Source organism: Trachemys scripta, chromosome 6 (genome assembly GCF_013100865.1).
Source record: "Trachemys scripta elegans isolate TJP31775 chromosome 6, CAS_Tse_1.0, whole genome shotgun sequence".
Lineage (NCBI taxonomy): Eukaryota > Metazoa > Chordata > Testudines > Emydidae > Trachemys > Trachemys scripta.
Genome location: NC_048303.1, coordinates 108,622,950 through 108,641,030, shown reverse-complemented (window position 1 = coordinate 108,641,030; position 18,081 = coordinate 108,622,950). Strand labels below are relative to the sequence as shown.

Sequence of the window (18,081 nt, the reverse complement as noted above, 5' to 3'; positions counted from 1 at the left end):
GCATCCAAAATTCAGTCTCATCCTATTAAGTACTTTGTGGGTGCATGTGTGTGTGTTATGTAGTGTTCAGATATTGAGTATATGCATTAATGACTCTCTTCTCCAGTGAGACAGTGGCATATAAATTAAGTAAGAAAATAACTCTTTTCAGGCATATGAGCAAGGGAATATTCAATAGCTAAATAAGAAAAGTAGTAAGTTTTAACATGCATTTTGTTAACTTCAGCACAGATTTGGCTTCCAAAGCTGCTCACGGAAGAACATTAAAGCAACATATGGCACACCAATATGTACTGATGGTCAGAATCAAGGCAATTTTGCTTCATTGGTGAAAGATGTGTTGTTTTGGGGTTGTAGGTGAGGGAGGGTGGGCTTGCTGACTCAAGGGGATAGAGAAATCAAACTTGAGGCAGGTCTACGCTTAAAACGCTGCACCATCACAGCTGCACTGCTTTATCACGTTAATGAAGATGCTCTAGGCTAACTGGGGAGAGCTCTCCTGTCAGCATAGTTAATCCACCTCAGTGCGAGGCAGTAGCTAGAGGCAGAGAGCTTCTCCTGCTGACAGATCACTGTTGGCACCAGCACTGAGGTTGGTATAACTCAGGGGTCTGGATTTTTCACACCCCTGAACGATGTAGTTATACCAAAGTAATTCCGAAGTGTAGACCTGCCCACAGAGTGACACATTCATTGTGGAGTAGGGGTTGATGATATGGTTCCTGTGTGGGGAAGTTCCGATGTGTGTGTGGGGCAAAGTAGCTTTGGGATATTTGTTACTTAGCAAGGTAGCTACAGCAACTGCAAACCTTGATGGCCTATATAAAGCAAGATTCCTGGGGGGGGTGCTTCTGAAGCTCATCCTCTCCCCACACCTGGAGCCTGAGAGTGTAAAGGGGGCATCAAGACAGCATCCTTTCTAGTTCAGGAATCCTTAACAAAATTCTGAAGAAGCATCTGTCACATGGTGTCTTCTCCATTCCTCTTTTCTCCTCAGGGGGAAAAATGGGTGTGGATATTTGGTGGCGGTTATGGAGTTGCTGTGTGCTTTGATTTCTCATGGAAGTGTGCTTTGTATTTGGAACAGAAAGGATCGAGGTGATCCTTAGTTCCTGAATTCCCCAAACCCAGACTTGACCCTTAGGGAGCTTTGTCTCCTGCACAAATGAGTTCTTTTCCTGTGACTATGCCAAACGCTGCAAAGTCCAGGAGTGTAAGAATGGATGTCTACCCTCCATCCATTTACAACACAAAATGGTCCATCAGCACAACTAATGCTGTTTCCATACCCGTTCCTGGTCCAAATCTAGATTGCACAGGGTCTGGGATAGGTTTTGGATAGTTAAGCTTGAAAGTAGGATATTTTGGCAACAAGCTTGGTGGGGAATGGAAGTTTGAGGTTGGATGGCAGTTAGTTCTGTTTCTCACAACCATGTTGCACTTAGCATTTTACTTGAGGCTATCATTTGGAAGCTTCAGATAGTACATAATATAGTCACCTACCTTTTGAGTAGGGCAGATCAATGCGAGAACATAATACCTGTGATTTGTGCTCTGCTCTAACTTCCCATCAACTTTCATTTGCAAACCCAGGTGGTAGTGATAATCTGTAAAGACCTAATTGGCCTGTAACATGTTTACCTCTGAGGCCCTCTCTCTTTATGCCATGCTGTGGCAGTTCCATTCAGATGGAATGCTCGGAGGGTCTGTTTCCAGGGTTGAACTCCTCGGAGCATGTAGAAAAGAATTCTCAGTGAAGAGCCCATGGCTTTGAGTTACAAGAGCTGAAAGAAAAATGTGATTAATTATAAAGTGTGTTATATTTGTATTGCACAAAACCAGCTTTGATTGAGGGGAAAAAAACAATTACATTTGGCAGAAGAAACTAGTCCATAAGGTGATTCTCTAACTTAAAGTGCTTTAAAGAAAAACATTTACACAGCGCTAAGAAACTGTGTTAAAAACCTGTTTGCTTGCCATGCAAATTATATATTTTGAGGGTTTTTTTTATTTTATAACTAGGGGACAACAGGCTTCTTCATTATTCAGGATGAATAAACATCAGTGGCTGGAGCTCTGGTTTAGATAAATATCCTAAAGTCCAGATGCATTTCTGAACCTTCTTTATACTATCCAGACCTCTTTGGTTTGCACAACTGGGCTGGAAAACTCAGGAGAAAAAAAATGTTTTCCCACTGATTGTTGTTACAGGTACAAATTGTTCAGGTAACTAAATGTGCCACAGGGTTTACCTGCATCCAAAAAGAAAAGCAGAGCATGGGCAGGCTTCATTAGCACAATGCCTCTGATCTTGAGAAGCTTAGAAACACTTGCTGAAAGCTGTGCATCCAACCTTTACAGGAGTGGAGGCACAAAACCTAGCGTGGCTGGCAGCTTCAGCAGCAGCTCTGTGTAACTCTCTTCCTCCACCTCTCCTTGCTCAGGACCCATCTTGTCCCCCTTCCACGCCTTGAGTGCCACTGCTGAAAAAATAAAGAGCTCCACAAGAATTTAGCTTAGTTTAAGCCTTGCAAAGCCTCTAAACTTTACAGGAATGGAGCTCCTGGTAATCCAGTCTCCCTCACCGGTGAGATCATCTCAAAGCTTTTAATGTCCCCTGCTCTAACACTTTCAGATTATCTAGCTTGGTGAGTACTTTAGGAGTGGTCTCATCACTACCGGGTAAATGGTGCTCCATGATGTGCACACAGCCAAAAATTGCATTAGCTTTCTTTGCTGACACATCACATTACAAGTACCTGACACTCTCCATTATCACCTGCAGGTCTCTTACTAGTTAGTCAGAATGATTTAGTGATTTCCAAGTGTGACCTTCTGATTAAATATTTGTTAGCTTTTTCACAGATTGACTGGTTTGTAGCAAAGACAGGCAAGGGGAAACATTGGATTTAGGTGCCTGTCATATGTGCCTTTGAAAATCTCAGCAAAAAAGGTACTGCTGATGCAAATGTGGGGGAGGGGGAGGAAATCCATGTAGATTCTTCTTACCGCTTGGGTCCAAATATAACACAAGTAAAAGAACAAAATTGGGAGGTTCTTTAACTTTTGGATGGATTATATTTGTTGAAGCTAGAATTATGTCCTGTAATTGCATACCCTTGATATATATTCATGTGGGCTACCTGGCAATTAAGCATTCTGGCTTCAGGATCCAATTGTAGTTTTGGTTTTTTATATATCTATATAGATATATATCTATATATAGTCCCCTACATCTAGCTTCTCTTATATACTAGTCCATGATTAGAGTTTTCCATTAATAAACAGAATCAGCAATCTACAACAACAGGCTTTCTGTGCCGTTGGACATTTAAATGAAAAGTATGATCCTTATTTTCTTGATAAGGTCACATCTGTCAGGATAAATTGTTACTTTGTGCCGGTTTCCAGCCATTTCAATATAACTCTGTTATAAAACTAGAATAGCCTTACATGAACATATCATAAATATATCACAAATCTAATAAATATAAATTGGCCTTTATTTTAAGGGATGACACCTAGTTTGAGGAATGATTAATAAAAGATGAACTAAAAATCAATAATCTCTTTTTACATTTTAGCTGACATGTAATGTTTGCCAGATTCAAGAGATGATTTTTTTTTCCAGTGACTCTCTTTGACAAGGGGTATTTAGAATAGATAATCTATGGAAAATGGTTAGAGTTTTCCAAGGAGTAATTTTTTACATCAGTTTTAAGGCATCTCATAATTAAGGACAGCAACTCATACATGCAATTTTGGTCTTCTATATGTCTCTAATGTGCCAATCACAATGGAATCTAGGCATGAAAGTGTCTTTCATGACCATAAAAACAATTCTAAGGTCACACATGGGGAATCAAATTTTTTCATCCCTTTCATTGAAATATGTTTTTCTTTTCTTTTCAGGGATTTAAAGTCTAGTCAAAAATCTTGGGGGTATTGATTGTATCAGACAAAAATGCTCCACTCTCAATGGCATTAATAAGAGACAGACATGTAAATCGGCCATTGCCAATAGCAGCTTTCTAACTCCAGCTATCATGTAGCATTTTTAGCTTTGATAATAAAATGTGTGTCTATGCAAAAGTACCAGCTTTGTACTCAGTAATAGCTTACACAGATTAGTGATTATTTTTGTAACCCTGCCGTCTGAGTTGGCAGCAACAAGGGCCGGGTTCTGTATCTAGGGGTTCCGTTTCATTAATGCAATGCAAAACCGGCTCGAGCCCCCACCCAGTGACCTGGGACAATTACATACCATCCCCCTCAGTGCCTCTAAGAGGCAATACTTCCCCTCTCGCAAGCATGGAGTCTGAGTGTAGCAGAAAATGTTTAATAACATGAGGTAAACGACATCAGCATTAAATTGGGAAAACACCACAAACAGGATTCATAGCACAAACCATGAGCAAAAGACCCACCCCTAAAGTCCAAAAAGTCCAACACCCCAAAAGTCTCTTGAGAACAATAACTCCAAAATCACCCAAAAGTCCAACAACCCAAAAGTCTCTGTCCCTGGTCAGTGCAGCCCCAGAGTTCAAAAGTTTATCTGCAGAGTCTTACCCCTCCCCACCCCCCAGCCTGGGTGGAAATGGGGGGGAAGAAAGGGGCACGCGGGGTATTAAGGGGCACCTTACGTGGTCCAAGGCCGACTGTCCCGCTTCTCCATGGGGTTCTGCTGCAGTCTTCGCCACAAGCCGCTCCACTCCACCAGCCACTCCGCTCCTCCAGCCATCCCACAAACTGCTCTGCTCCCCAGCCCATGGGCTGCTCCAGCTGTCCCGCAAACTGCTCCGCTCGCCGTCCCACAAACAGCTCCGCTCACCATCCCAGGTGCTGCACCAACTGGCCCACAAACTGCTGCACTCGCCACTTAGCAATAAATCTTCAGGCTCCCCCACTAGTTAATAGAGCACTCACTGATCTCAGCTCATAGTGATTTCTGCTTGTAGTAGGGGGGCCCCAGTGCTAGTGCACTATTAGCTTAAAGTGAATTCAGCATAGTCACCTGTAATTAGACTCTTAATAGAATCAAAATTAGCTCTGCTATTCAACAGTGGAGAGAGGAGATGGTGCAATTGATGTCTTAGGCCCTCAAAAGGGACACATACCATCAGGTACAAATACCTGTCCCTAGCCTCTCTTCCTTCATTGGGTTTTGTAACCCATGCCCCTTGTCTAGCGAGTGCTACTTAGTTAATGGTGAGTTCTTCTGTCATACAACAGTTCCACTGGCCTTGATTCACAGAATCAGGGTAACAACACTTTAGTCTTCCTGCCCCAATAATAGAGAAACTGGGGATCCCACACCAGCCAAAGTAACCACTTTCAGTTGCTTTTGTCCCAGGCTAGGCGGGTGGGTGTCCCTATGCAAACAAGATCAGCCCCTGAAGTTGTTTTCCACCCTTGCCATAATTCACCACTAGATGTCAGGGTAGAGCTCATCCTGACTCTGCTTACATCTTACCGAGAGACTGAACAATGCCAGAGTTCATTTATCTCCTATACTAGTGGTTCTTGAGTGTATTAATACCAATGCTTGTATTTCTCTACCTGAACAGCTGGACATCTGGTATTAAGGTAATATAGATTTACAGATGGGGGGATTAAAAAAAAAAGTAATATACATATATATATATGTGTGTGTGTGTGTGTGTGTATATGCTAGTGTGGTATAAAGAGTTTACTGCTGCTTTTCTGGGATGCCCTGCAAAACAGTTATGGCTTCACTATTTACGAGTAATGCCATGTCCCAAACTCATGTCCATAAAACCTTTAAATCCCAATGTTGCACTGAGCACTTTGTGGATGGAACTTTGGGCCCCCATAAGTTTATTGTGGCATGAGAGCTTATACAATACTAGTACACACTATGATATATTCTTTCTCTTTACATGAAAGTATATTAAGATTTGGGATAGGGTGTTAACCCCACACTTTCCCTGAAAGGGTTAATGTAGACTAAGAAGAGGGGCAATTAACCAGGCAGGCCACGTCTGAGGAGAATCAGGTGGCTTAATCCCCTGACTGAATGTGGGAGCCCAGTTGAGGAGGAATGAGCTGGGCTCCGTTTATAAAGGCAAGGAGCTAATAGCAGCGAGACCCTGCAGGGAAATAGGCTGCAGTAACTCCCTGGGAGAAGGAAGGTTTGTTTGCAGGTTACAGAATAAGGGTAGGCTACTGTTACTACCTCGGGGAGGCTGGCAAACCCAGAGATGCGGGAGAGCCAGAAGGTAAGGAAAGGGCTCAGGGAAAAGCAGTAAGGTCCAGGAGATACCAGACTTTGGCTGCTGGTTTAGAGGGTTCCTGAACTGGAACCTGGAGTAAAAGGTGGGCCCGGGTTCCCCTGCCAGCCACTGGGGAAGTGGCACCATAGGGGCAGTGAATGGGAAGACTGCCTCAGACTACTAATGAGGAAAAACTTTGATGCCCCAGAAGGGAGAAACATGAACAGTGACCTGGCTGGAGGGCCAAGTGATGAAGAAGGAGCACCTGGAATCCCAGAGACTGAGAGAACAGCAGTGAGCAGCAAAAGGGGTCTCTGGACCTGGAAGGAGCTAATTCCCAGAGAGACCAGGAGGGTCTACATCCTGCTCTATTTGTTTGTGGAGCTGGAAATGAATGCTTTTGCTCAGGATTCCCTCAGGCACCAGTATGGGGAAACTCTGAGCAAATACTGCACTTCCTTCCTCCCACACACAGATAAAATGTGAGCACTGAGTAGCAATGAAGATAGCCCCAGTCCCTGAGATGGCCCAGGAAAAGAACCCTCTCAGCTATACTAACTTCCTTTCCTCCACTGATCTTTCCCTTTGTGGGGTTCAAAAGAGCTACAGAGAGAGAAACGTCTATTCAAATCCCATTTGACATGCACATAACTTTCTGAACAGTGGAAATTTTCCATGCTTGGTGTTGGTTCAAATGGGCCTATCCACTTACCTGCCTATTTCTGTAGATACTTGCTCATTCCTCATCAGGGCTGGCCTTACCATGAGGCTAACTGAGGCGGCTGCCTCAGGTACCAGACTGGGCGGGGGGGACACCACTAGGACCCAGAGTGTAGAAAATTGTGTCTGCTGCTGATGCATATGTATTCTCTCTGCTCTAGATGCACAGAGATGGTGGAGTGCTGTGCTGGAGGAAGGAAGGCACAAGAGACATAACAGGCAGGTAGGAGAAAAGGTGAGAGGGAATAACAGAAAGCAGCAGGCGCTACAGGGAGAGAGAAGAGGAGGAGCCTCTTATGTACCTCTCTAGCACCCCCAGTAACCTGGACTGATTAACACCAGCTTCTCAGGGAGCTTCCTGTTTCCTGCTGCTTCCCTGAACCCACTTGAGGAGAACAGGCAGTCAACTGAAGTAGTAGGAGCCAGTTAGGCCCTAAAGATGCTGATATCTTCCCTCACTCAGCCTCTGCTAGCAGCATGCTTATTTGTCCCCTTCAACTGAGTGTTGAGAGCCACTATAGCTGGCACAGAACAGCAGTCATGGGTTAAAGAAGAAAATGCCCCTCTGGGGCAGCATTCAGAAAAAGAAAAAAAAAGCTTCCTTTGCTTTCTATCTAAGCAGGAAGGAGCTCTCCTGAGATACATAGATACAAATGTTCACGCTGAGCCTTCCGGCCCCAGTGAGGATGAGAGTCGGGAGGAGATGCCTGATCTTCCAGTTAGATCAGGTGCAGGTGACCCAGAAGCTACTGCAGCATCCATATCTCCATCTCAAATGGATGCAACCATGCACATTCCTGAAAAAAATTGTAGATCAGAGAAGAATGTGGTGAAGGCGCAAGAAACAGCTGCTGATGAGTTTAGTTCCTTAAGTCTAGATGATCCAGGACTGTGGACCCACTTGAGCAGTAGCCTTGTACTGCATAGGCCACAGCACATGAAAAACTTCATGTTCCCCAAAGACAATGAAAATAGAAGTTTCCATCCAACACATTATTGGCATGAAATCCCCAATGGTGACAAAGTGGAGAGGCCATGGCTTATGTACTCAAAACCCCAGAATGCTGCATACTGTTTTTGTTGAAAACTCTTCCAGTCTAAGGTTCCAGTCACATTGGGTTCTACAGGAACAAAGGACTGGAAAAATCTGGATGCCATGAGAAGGCAGCAAATCACCAGAGAGCATTCCATAGGTGGCAAGAGCTTGAGATGAGACTAAGGTTAAAGGCCACCATAAATGATCAGCATCAAGAGAAGATTGCATCAGAGTCTCTTTACTGGCAAAATGTTCTGAAAAGGCTTGTTGCCATTGTGAGAATGTTTGCTACCCAAAACTTCAGATCAGCTGTATGTGCCAAACAATGGAAACGTCCTTAAAATTGTGGAGCTGATGGCTGAGTTTGATGCTGTACACCAGGAGCATCTAAGAAAATTTACCACCCAAGAAATGTGCACACACCACTACCTTGGAAAAACAAGTCAAAATGAGATCATACAGTTACTGACAACAAAAGTCAAACAGAAGATTGTGGCAGATCTGAAGTCAGCAAGACTTTGTTATTTTGGAATGCACACCTGACATCAGCCATACGGAACAAATGACTTGTCCCTGTCAGAGAGTATTTTCTAGAATTTATTGACGATTGATGATACTACAGGAGCTGGTATGACAAATGTGCTTCTTAAAAAGCTGGAAGATACAGGAATTGTGATAGCTGACATGAGAGATCAGGGCTACGATAATGGTGCCAACATGAGAGGAAAGAACAGAGGAGTGCAGACACAGATCCCAGAGTTAAACCCTCGAGCTTTTTTTGTCCCATGCAGTTGTCATTCATTGAACTTGGTGGTCAGTGGTGCAGCATCAGCTTCTAGTGAGGCTGCTGAATTTTTTAATATAATTCAAAGCATCTATGTATTTTTCTCTGCATCAACTCATTGATGGCAAATTTTGAAGCAACATCTGGGAACATCCTCTCTGACACTGAAATCACTGAGAGCCACAAGATGGGAAAATCAAGTGGAGGCGTTAAAGCCTATCAAACACCAAATTGGGAAGATAGATGATGCCATAGTTGCCATTATGGAGGATAATGCTATGACCGGAACTGTTCGTGGGAGAACAGTGGCAGAGGGAAATGGAATCACCAGAAATGTACATAACTTCAAATTTCTGTGTGGCTTAGTGTTGTGGCATGGACATACTGTTTGAAATAAATGTTGTAAGCAAGAGACTCCAAGGTGTTGACCTTGATATATCTGGAGCAATGGAACAACGAGACAAAGCAAAGTCATACCTACAATCTTACTGGTCAGATGAGGGATTTCAAAATGTTCTGAAGAGTGCACAGAAGTTGGCAGAGGAACTTCACACTGAAGCTATTTCCCCACCCATTCAAGAATACAAGAGTCACCGAAGAAGAAGAAGACGACATTTTGATTACGAGGCATGGGATGATCCCATAAGAGATCCCAAACAACAATTCAAAGTTGAATTCTTTAACCAGGGGTTAGATTGTGCAGTACAGTCAGCTGAAGAATGTTTCATGCAGCTCAAGGAACACAGCAGTATATTTGAGATGTTGTATGATATTCCAAAACTCCTCACTATACCTGAAGAAGACCTACACCAGCAATGCAGGGCACTAGAGCCAGTGTTGTCACATGATGACATGCGTGATATTGATGTGAGTGATTTAGGTGATGAACTGAAAGCCCTTTCAAGATACATTTCAGCAGGATCAAGTCCAAAGGCTGTTCTGGAATATATGTACACAAATAAGATGACCACCCTCTTTCCAAATGCTTTTGTTGCTCTGCGCATACTTTTAACACTTCCTGTAACAGTTGCCAGTGGAGAACGCAGCTTCTCCAAGCTGAAGTTAATAAAACCACATCTACGCTCCACAATGACAGAGGAGAGGCTGGTCGGCCTTGCAACCATCTCAATAGAGCATGAGCTGGCCCAAACGGTGGACCTTCAGGAAGCAGTTCAAATCTTTGCAACCAAGAAGGCACAGAAAGCACCACTTTGATTATTCAAACTGATAAAAATGCCAGTGTTTACTATGCAGACAAGAAAAGTTACATTTGCTGTTCAGGCGTTTGAAAGGTAAGTGTTATTAAAGTTTTTGAACAAGACATTTTAAGTTGTTCGTTCTCCTTTATTGGGGTAGGCAGCAGAGCAGTACCATGAGAGGAGTAGAACAGGAAGAAGGCAGAATTGAGTCCTTTCAAAGTTTTGCCAAGCGAGGGGACATGGGGGCATCATTTGAGCTCCCTGCCTCAAGTTCCAAAATGTTGTGGGCCGGCCCTGCTTCTTGCTGCTAAATATCTTGGCTTCCACTACATCCCAAACCCATTATTTTAGAGTTCCTTCCATTCCCTTTAACTTCTGCCAGCTGCAGATAGCCCTGGAGTACCTCACCTGCACACAGTGGTGACCGCTGACAATAGGGAGCCCTATCTGTCCATTTGAACAGTGGTTTGATTTGGGTGTTGTATAAATATTTTGCCTATGAATCTAGAGCTTTGGAGGGGTGCATTTTAAATACGTTGAAATAAATACAGTATTCTTTCCCATAAAATATAACCTTATGGGTACTAAGTATAGTACTGTTTAAATTGCAGCTTTCAGATTTAGTGAAGAGATATACACAGCTTATTAGAGATAATGTGCATACCACCAACTCCTAGACTGGAGAGTAAATTGTTCTGCATGTTTCTTCATTCCCCTGTCTCAGAGGTTTTTCTTTAAATAGTTCAATGTTTATGCTTGGAAGTGCTATATTGGTGTCAGTAGATAGTTGATGGATTGGTTTGCCATTGTTCTTCTTTTTTTAAGCTCTGATCCAAATGCTATTGGAGTTGATGGAAAGACTCCAACTGACTTCATTGTGAGTTGGATTAGGACCTTAGTGCCATATCCTGAGACCAGCACAGTAAGAATAGGGAAACAGGCTGTGCAAGGGGGAACTTGTATGAGATAGGAGGGAATAGAAACCTCCTTCTCTGATCCTGGGAGATCCTCCTAAGGGGAAAAGTAGAGTGACCTGTAGATTTGTAGTCATGGATCTAACTCTCACCTGGTGCACCTCAAAAATTCCTCTCTGAGGTGATGTGAAAGGCTAACTATCACATAGAGTGGGGGAAGAGGTCACCTTGTGTGGGCTCTCCATGCTGTGCCTGCTCTGTAGCTGAACATCACTGGATATGCATGCTCTTCCTCCCCAATAGCAGCGGGATGGGTGGGTAGTATTTGTCTCTATAGGAATGTAGGTTGAGGTTGACTAATTAGAAATAACTATCTCAGTAAGAAACTCTCAGCTCTCCAGCCATAATGGCTGACATCGTTGTGTTACATACTAATGGAATAAATGGCTTTAAAATGTAATACCAGTGATGCTTTTAGGTCCTACATGACATACAGTGCCTGCGATGGGCAGAAAATAATATGCAGGTGTTTGGAAAAGGAAATGCATTTGTTTCAAAGTGGAAGCTGTTGCTTATTTTTAATGTATTGAAATCAAATAGTTGGCAGCTTCTCTTTCTCTCAGAACACAAAACAAAAACCAAACCCTCACCACCACAAACAAACAAGCAGCTTAGACCACTTTTTAAATTAGCTGTAGAATTATGGAGTGATCAAGCATGCAGGCTCATTCTTTTTTTTAAAAAATTGCTTCTCCATTGGCTAACAGTTCAGGCTTCAGTCTGGCACTCTGATCACAAGCATCTGTTAGCAATATCAGGAGACTAAATTGTCTTAGAGAGGTTTCAGGTCTCATAAAAACAAATTTTAAAGTGCTAATCTCTTTATGTGCACCTTCCTTCCCCCACGCCCCCAAAGTGAGCATGTAGTTCTAACGGTGAAATTTATCATGATGTTTATTAAATGTGTATCACAATCCACCACCAGCTATGAACATGACCACTTTCTAGTTCTAAGCAACAGAGGGTCCTGTGGCACCTTTAAGACTAACAGAAGTATTGGAGCATAAGCTTTCGTGGGTGAATGCCCACTTCATCAGACGCAAGTCTTGCATCTGAAGAAGTGAGGTTCTCACCCATGAAAGCTTATGCTCCNTTAACTAAACTAAAATTTATAAAAAACCAAAAGAGAGAGAGTATGGTTAAAAGATCAATATACATACAGACATGAGTTCAATTCTTAAGATTCAGATTCATAGTAGAGATGGTGAGCTTTGTAGTTGCAAAGAGTTCCTTTAGAATTCAATTAATAGGTCACAGTCCAATGTCCAAATATCATATTCAGGGCATAACTGGGACCTCAGTCTTGCGACTCAAACTTCCCCTGATGAAGCTTAAGCAGACCTGAGATGACAAAATCAGGACCCCAGGATCTTTTATACAATTTCATGTCTTTTGACAAGTTGGAATTCCTCAGGAAACAAAGGGTAATTAGATTGACTGAAGGAGGTCCATCACTGGTACTTAGAGATACGAATTAACATAAGGCCATTTGCTTGTTCCTCCACCATTCACAATACATTTCAAAGAGAGATGAATACTAAGATATCCCGAGTTTACACTCAATTTACAATATAAGATTTTCTTTTGACCTCTGAATTATCAGAATACAGCATAGACACGGACTGTTGATTACATTATCCACCCTACTTATACATATGTAAATACACAAAAACACAAACATTAGCTCCCTATATGTCTTTTGAGAGTTATTTATTTTGCAGGATGCTTAACCCTTTCTAGCCATGCGTCTCAGTATTTTTATAATACTCTGATGCACACACACCATTTAAGAGAAACACTATAGGCTCATGTATACGCTGAATCTAATTTCTGCAGCAAGGCTCCCATGCATGTGCAGATCTCTGGTTGGCATACTGGAAATTCTGAGGTAGCTCCATTTAAAATAATTGGAGTGTTTTGGCATATTAAACAAAATGAATACAGCAATAAGTACAGTAGCCCTAGTGTTTACTTTTGTTACATTCAAATTACGGTAATCTGTGGTCCACATTTTTAGTCTTCAATGTTTCATAGTTTTTTTGTACTGAAAATATATTTTTGTTTTGACTATCCATAACTGCATCACAGAAGTTATCAGAGAAACTGGAGGTTTCAAAATCTGAGAAAGAGGAAGGCAGGGCTTTTGGCTCCAGAGAAAGTGTGGGAATTGTTTGGGACTGTGGGTTAAGAAGAATATTAGATGTATACTGCTGTTAAAATTATCAGCAGTGACATGGTTAAAAGCTAACATTTAAATTTATTCCTTGTAATTAGAAAAAATAAATAAACTTTAAATTATCTTCATCCATCTTCTCCTATTTGTTTGTTACATCCACTTGTGTCTTGTCTTAGACTGCAAAGTTTTTGGACCAGGGATCACATCTGTCTATGTATTTGTACGAAAGCTAGCAAAATGGGCCCTTATTTTGACTGGGGCATTTGGGACTCACCATATGACAAATAAACTGTTGTCTTAGATTTAAGAATTAACACGCCATTAAAATGAACAGGGTAGTTCACACTTTATCAGAGCTATTGTTTCAGGGTTCCTACATGTTTGCAAACTCAGGCAAATGTCATTGCAACACCGTCTTAAGGTTACCCTTCCATTTTAAAATAATAAAAACCTTAGATTATGAAGCATGATTCTGCTGCAAGGAGTGCATTCCACTGTAAACTCAGCATATGCAAAATCATAGAACATACAGGGTACTGAAAATATCCACAACAGCAGCAGAATTCAGTTATAAAAAAGGGAGCATGCAGTCAAGGGCATATGAAAGATAGTAAACATTTAAACATATAATACTATAAACATAATTGTCCTATTTCTTTAGAAACAAACTAATCAAACTATTTTTATTACACTGTGAAAATTATTTTACAATAAAGAAACTGTTTTGGAATTTATTTTTGATACAAATGAATGAAACCTGACAGATTATTTTCAGCTCCATATGAGAAAGTCATGATACTGTATTTAGAAAAGGTGCTGGCAAAAAAGCCAACATAATAAGGAGTGACAAAGTAGGTAAGCCTTTCACTTTTGACATGTATTTATAAATTCATAGTATCTGGCCCCAAGTGACCTTTCTGCGATGCAACCTATAAGGCAAGTATCTCTTAGCATGAAAAAAATAAAATGTTTGACTAAACTCGGATAGAGAGAGATTATATATATACACACACACACACACACACATACACTCTTATATTTATCTATATTTTATTAAGAAGTTATTTAATTTACCCCAAAATTAAAATAAATTTACTTTATTACACATTAAACTTTATACTAAAATTAAAAATTGATTCTTCAATTCCAAATTATTTCTTTGCAAAAGAGAATTCTTATCACACATAAAAAGGATAATTCAAAACTGAGCATTTAATTAATTTGAACATCTTGTTTTCTATCACCACAACATAACATGTCTAAGCTAAGCACAGTCTGTCTTTTTAACATACAGTTAGATGTCATCACATTGGTTTTCAACCTAAACTAATATTTCCCCTAGCCCTCCAAATTTTATCTTTTACAGAAGAAAAAATTCACTGGTATCCCTCTCATCATTCTCATTAAATCAGGTGCAATGGATTTGAGAAAATGGACTTTTAATGGAAAAAAATGGTACTGCGTTTTAAATAAATAGAAAAGGGTAACGTTCCTTTTTCCTTCTTGCTGATTCAGTTCCATTTTGGGTTCAACCGACAGGGACTCATTCAACCAGATACTTTCCACATTTAACTGCATCTCCTCTAAGAAAAAAAAATGGAGGTTCACCAGGAAATTAGATAAACACTGTCCTAAAGAGATCTGTGTCCCTCCTGCTCTCCATTTCAACTTCTCCTTTGTTTTGTTCCTTTAAGCTTTTGCTCTCTAAAAATAAAAAGATTTACTGCTAACACTTTAATAATTTAAACAATAAAATCTTACACCAAGTTTCAGAAATTCTGATAATATATGCACAGCATACACACTAATATATTAATGTGAATTGGATGGTAACATTTAGTAGAATGTATCATGTGAACAGGAGGAAGGATAAGGACACCCTGTACCACAGTGCAAGGTGAACATATGAACTCTATTCCTCTTCATGATCCACATCGTTCTTGTGTCTATTTTCAAGGGAAGCCAAATTTAGGCAGGAATGCACGCCCTTTAGCTGAACAACATGGAACAGACTTGCACTCTCAGCAAAGAGCACAACATATCTGACCTATGAAATGTGTTGTAACACTAACAATATTTCTCAACAAAGTTCTATTTGTTTTTGTCTGGTAGGTTTCTGTTGTGATAAACAAAATTATAAATACGGTAAGTTTATTTATAACCTACCAACATTGCATGAACAGGATTTCAAACTTGTGTAATTTGCCAAATTATCAAAAAGAAACACAAGAAGATCTCTTTCTATGCCCATAACTTTTTCTTAATTTGATGTACCTCTAAATATTAAACAATTTAAAATGTTTAAGTTCCTATAGATTTTTTATTGCAAGTTTCAGATATGCAAGAAAAATAATATGGCGGCCATTACATCTTCATTTCTCATGTGCACAAAACAAAGTGGTCTGCATATCTGTTGTAGAACTTGTGGAATTAAGACTTTTTAAAAACAAACAAACTGCCTACCTGCCAGTAAAATATTTAACTTCATATCGAGAACTTACAGATTTAGCATCACTGTAAGGATAAAAAATACTACATACATGACTTCAAATAATTTACTTCATTTCAGCAACAAAAACTCCTACTTCAAAACACAACATAAGACAAGAATCACATATGCTCTGCATTATACAGAACATTCCAGTTGAACAGAATAAGATTATGCAAAAAGTTAAATACGTCAAATGTCAGAAAACAACCCAGTCATGTTTCAAGTCTTGTGTATGACTGGCAAAATGTTTGTTTGACGGTCTGTTTAACTAGCAGAAGTCCACAAGCCAATAAAACATCTTTTAGATATCTGATACTCATTTGCACTTCAATAAATTAATACTTAACTATCTTACTCTTTAAGACTAACTATTACACCTCCAGTTTATGCTTTTATGCTGGGGGCCGGGAGAAAAAAACTTTACATGGTATATCAGATATTAAAAAATTAGACAATCATTTGAATATAACATTACAATTTTTAGCACCCACTCCTGTATTCAAATTAACCATCTATGAAAAAATGTGATGGTTAGATATAATTAGTTCTCTCAGCCAAAAGGGTCTCTTGGCTGCTTATCAAGTTCCCAGATGTGCTAATACAGCATCAAAGGGCATATGTCAAGGGAGACATAAAAGTGACTTGTGTTATTACAGTCTTATTTCCAGTGGAACTCCTTCATTTAAAATTACTTTCATTTCTTGTATTCTAGCTAAAGTGTTTTACTTGAGAATTTCTGACTGTAAGGGAAATATCCTTTTTACATGGAAAGATATTTAAAATATTAAGAGACACAATCAAGGACCAAAGACACTGCCCCACATTTGATCACATCAATCTTGTTACAAAATCTTACTTTCATAATTTTGTGTTTTCCTTTTAGAATTATGTTTCTGACGGCTTGAGGGAAATCAGAGAGGAGTGGAGAAAAAGCTTCCAGTAATTCAATATAAACATACCAATTTGGGAACCCTATACTAAGAAAGTGACATGATGTAAATAGACCAGTGTACACACACACACACACACTATAGATTTTTTTTACGACTCTTAACTATAGTCCAACCTTTTTATAAGAGAATCAGAAAAATCCTTAAAGTAAAATCTACAGTATAAAACCACTTTCAAAGTAGAGCTTTTTTATTATCTTGAAAAGTATAACTTAAAAAATAATGCAGCTTAGGGTTTGGGGTTTTGTTTTTGTGCTATAGAGGAAATGTTGTAACTATTTCAAAAATATTTGAAGGAAAGAAGTATTAAGACCTAACTTGTTTCAGTATCAGTTTACCTTAATGCCACTCAAACCTAAAAGGGTCTTTTGACATACAATATAAATAATGTGAACTTTAAAGATCTGAGTGTGACAAAATGTGTGTCACATACTTTGACATACCAACCATTCCCCCGTAGCAATTGCCCTGCCATAGTAACCACTCCCCATGGCAACCACCCCTCTCTAGCATATCAAGGGTTAGGCCTTGTCTACATTGCTACTTTACAGCTCTGAAACTTTCTCACACAGGGATGAGAAAAAATACCCCCCTGAGCGATGCACGTTTCAGCACTGTAGTGGCAGTGTAGACAGTGTACCAGCGCTGGGGAGCCGCACTCCAAGAGCTGGTAGCTACTCCCCTCATGGGGGTGGTTTTTTACAGCGCTGGGCTGGTGCCGCGACTACACAATCACGTTAAAACGCTTCCGTGGCAGCGCTTTAACATTGGTAGAGAAGACATACCCTTAAAGAAATAACTGTCAATCAAATAAATCAGTTTACCTGCAAAAATATGTTCCGTAGCTCATTGGGATCCGCTCTTTTGGTTGTTTGCACCTGTAAAGTCAAGAAAAGAAAGTTAATGCTTTACTAGCTAGGTAATTGACTTGTAGTGTAGGGAATCCTCATGCAATCTATGCTGATAAGGGTAATAAATGTCAGGTCTCTTATCTAACTGATAAACAGAATCCCAAACATTAAAATCTAAGTTTTCATTGCTTAACTTTAAAACAATTCAGGGAGAAGTGATAGCTGTCAAACTCAGTAACTGTTGTCTGAGAACAAGGGAGACAGTGAAACAGACTCAAATGTCAGGAGCAACAGTATCTCCACTGCCCCAAATGGTAGAAATTGCCCTTATCAGAAGGAATTGCAGTAACACTTAAGTCTTGCATCTGATGAAGTGGGCATTCACCCACGAAAGCTTATGCTCCAATACTTCTGTTAGTCTTAAAGGTGCCACAGGACCCTCTGTTGCTTTTTACAGATTCAGACTAACACGGCTACCCCTCTGATACTTTCTAGTCCTACTTTCCCCCCCTGATTAATGCACCCTGTAAGACTTTCCATTTCCCTCTCCTTTAGTTTCTATTACTTCTCCCACCTGAAAGGCCTCATGTGATTGGGAAGTGCAAATGCCACACTCGGTCCTGGGAAGGGCCTGCAAATAGGCTCAATCCTATAAAACTCTCCAGAA

General features: G+C 40.4%; 1 long non-coding RNA gene across 2 annotated transcripts; it reads right to left on the bottom strand.

Annotated features, from left to right (window-relative positions):
* Positions 1-14,314: 14,314 nt before the first annotated feature.
* LOC117879557 lies at positions 14,315-17,819 on the bottom strand. Of its 2 annotated transcripts, XR_004646304.1 has the most exons (3): positions 17,609-17,819; positions 17,388-17,441; positions 14,315-14,826 (listed from the first exon to the last, which is right to left on the bottom strand). It is a non-coding gene; the product is annotated as an uncharacterized LOC117879557 (long non-coding RNA). The 2 variants fall into 2 exon arrangements; XR_004646303.1 differs by having other exon boundaries at positions 17,388-17,819.
* Positions 17,820-18,081: the final 262 nt, after the last annotated feature.